The following is a 3383-nucleotide window of genomic DNA, read 5'->3' as shown; positions in this document are numbered from 1 at the left end:
GGCACCTGCCCCTCTCGCCTAGACCCAAATGCAGCCCTGGGAGTAGGAGAATTGGCGTTAAAAGCACCATCCCGCAATAAGTTTTGCCTCATTTTGAGACAATCGAACTCAAATTCACGTTCAACTTCACCTTCGTTTTCCATGTTTCACAGTTGAGCGAGTAAGAATAGAGGAGGAAGAGGATGGTGGATTGAAAGCAGAAGAAAATTTGAAATTTGAAATTTGAAATATGAATTACTATACCTATTGGTCAGATAATTTGTTGAGTTAATTTGGGGATAATTTGTGGGTTGTATTATGTTGTTAGATCCCGAGTTTTATTCTATATTTAATTAATGAACTTCAGATTATTATGTCTTGTCAATTCTTATCAGATTACGATTTAGTTCTGCTTATTTATTGTGATCAAATACCGTTCATTTTATAGTATATTTCAAATTAATTTAATATAATAATAACTATCGGCGCCCAAAAATAGTGAAATTGTGATATCCGTAGTCGGTTAGTTTAAGCTAGCCCAATGTCCATTTGCGCACGAATTGAAACAAAATGTAAATATATGCTTGTTGTGTTAGAAATTGCCAAATTTGGATGTCTTAAGATCATTTTTAGAATCGTTAATGGTGAGACTAATAACTTACTTTTGTCTAGGACGACGTAGGCAAGACATTAATGAATTTAAAGACAAAGAACGCAAACATAAAAGTTGTTGAGAATGAGTTTGAAAATCAAGCATCTACATAAACGTTTTAAACTCTAGAAATGTTTTCTTCCTACATTATACCGTCCTGTTGTTTGATCTTGCAAAAATCGCACTTACATCTAGTAATTATATACAAGCTTGCATGTTAATTCAAAAGTTAAACATTTATTTATATAGTTCCAAAAAAGTCAAAAGAACCGACAATTATGCGGTCGACGAGCATATATGATGGCAAAAATTAATGATACCGCATTGTTGCTTGTTGAATGGTTGTTGTGGGTAGTCTCCAAGCTACAAGAAGGCAAAAACGATCTTAAAGAAGCATCACTTATCTTTTTCACACTATCTTGTGGTCCACTGTTGTTGACAATAAATCCACTTATTGTCTCTCATTTTCTCATCAAATCTCTCACAGTAGCACTAAGTTCCACGATAGAGGATATATCAGTCAATGTTTGAGCGAATTTATTAGACAATAAACTAAACGACCCCTTCTGAAAAAAAGCGATCATAATTTGTGAGGCAGATTTCTGTCATCGAAAGTGTACGACTTATGATCAGCAAAAAACATAAAGGCTTGTTGGAGTTGGAAATACCCAAACGAAACACCGGAATCACTAGTACCAACCCCATATCAGTATATGATTCCGAAAATCCTAATGGTTTAGTCCCCGTAAAAAAAATCCCACCCTTTTTACTGAACTCCCACCAATCACTCTCAGCATCCCTAACCGCAAGTAAATACACATCAGATTTCTTATGCAGTATAAAAATAGTTTTTCCTTCAAAAGTAAGAGATGCTAAAAAATGAAACCTGAGAATTCTCTTAATAATAGGATTCTTACCTCGTACAGCTCTAGCGCATCCTCTCCCCTTCTAATCGACGGTGGCAGTGTAAGTTGATCTGTATCGGAGTCGGGATCGGTTTGCAAATCAGCAAATGGGAGCATTGTTTTGGAAACTTCATCCGGCGTCGGAAGATGAGGTATATTTAGTGTAGCTTTTTTAGGATGTTTGGCTACATTACGAAAACACTTCATGAACTCGTTGTATTTCGAGTAGGCAGTCCGTTTTTGAGATTTTGGAGGCCCAAGGGCGAACCTACATATTTGGGCCCTAATTAGGTCTAAAAATTTTATGTTTGATTTTTCGGTGCAGACCGAAAAAATAAACAGTTGTTTGGTTCGAATTTTTTGAAGTTTTGATTTTTGGTCCGGACCAAAATAATTCTTTGTTGGCTTTTACATAACTTTTATTGAAAATTTAATTTAACAATATTTTTATGTACTTTTATGAATATTACATCAAAAAATTATTATTATATAATAATTCTTGGTCGAAAATGAAGTAATGAAATTCAGAATTTGCAAAATCTTAAAAAATCGAATAAAGAACAAAAATTGAAGAGAAAAGAGAAATTACCCAATAATTTTGAGCGTTTGGCATTGAATTGGAAAACAAGTTGGAGAATTGAATAAGAAACTGAATTTGATTGAAGGAGTTATAGGTTGAAGAGTAAGCGTAATTCTCCACCACATTTGCAGTATTGCAGTGATATTTTCTTTTCTTTTTTGTAATATTTTTCCTTTTATTCTTTCTTTTGGCTTTACTTATTTAGGTGATGTGTTTTACGGGCCCTAGGCACCTGCCCCTCTCGCCTAGACCCAAATGCAGCCCTGGGAGTAGGAGAATTGGCGTTAAAAGCACCATCCCGCAATAAGTTTTGCCTCATTTTGAGACAATCGAACTCAAATTCACGTTCAACTTCACCTTCGTTTTCCATGTTTCACAGTTGAGCGAGTAAGAATAGAGGAGGAAGAGGATGGTGGATTGAAAGCAGAAGAAAATTTGAAATTTGAAATTTGAAATATGAATTACTATACCTATTGGTCAGATAATTTGTTGAGTTAATTTGGGGATAATTTGTGGGTTGTATTATGTTGTTAGATCCGAGTTTTATTCTATATTTAATTAATGAACTTCAGATTATTATGTCTTGTCAATTCTTATCAGATTACGATTTAGTTCTGCTTATTTATTGTGATCAAATACCGTTCATTTTATAGTATATTTCAAATTAATTTAATATAATAATAACTATCGGCGCCCAAAAATAGTGAAATTGTGATATCCGTAGTCGGTTAGTTAAGCTAGCCCAATGTCCATTTGCGCACGAATTGAAACAAAATGTAAATATATGCTTGTTGTGTTAGAAATTGCCAAATTTGGATGTCTTAAGATCATTTTTAGAATCGTTAATGGTGAGACTAATAACTTACTTTTGTCTAGGACGACGTAGGCAAGACATTAATGAATTTAAAGACAAAGAACGCAAACATAAAAGTTGTTGAGAATGAGTTTGAAAATCAAGCATCTACATAAACGTTTTAAACTCTAGAAATGTTTTCTTCCTACATTATACCGTCCTGTTGTTTGATCTTGCAAAAATCGCACTTACATCTAGTAATTATATACAAGCTTGCATGATGTTAATTCAAAAGTTAAACATTATTTATATAGTTCCAAAAAAGTCAAAAGAAACCGACAATTATGCGGTCGACGACATATATGATGGCAAAAATTAATGATACCGCATTGTTGCTTGTTGAATGGTTGTTGTGGGTAGTCTCCAAGCTACAAGAAGGCAAAAACGATCTTAAAGAAGCATCACTTATCTTTT

Source organism: Beta vulgaris, chromosome 4 (assembly GCF_026745355.1).
Source record: "Beta vulgaris subsp. vulgaris cultivar EL10 chromosome 4, EL10.2, whole genome shotgun sequence".
NCBI lineage: Eukaryota > Viridiplantae > Streptophyta > Magnoliopsida > Caryophyllales > Amaranthaceae > Beta > Beta vulgaris.
The sequence above is the reverse complement of the archived record's forward strand: the minus strand, read 5'-3'. Positions refer to the sequence as shown.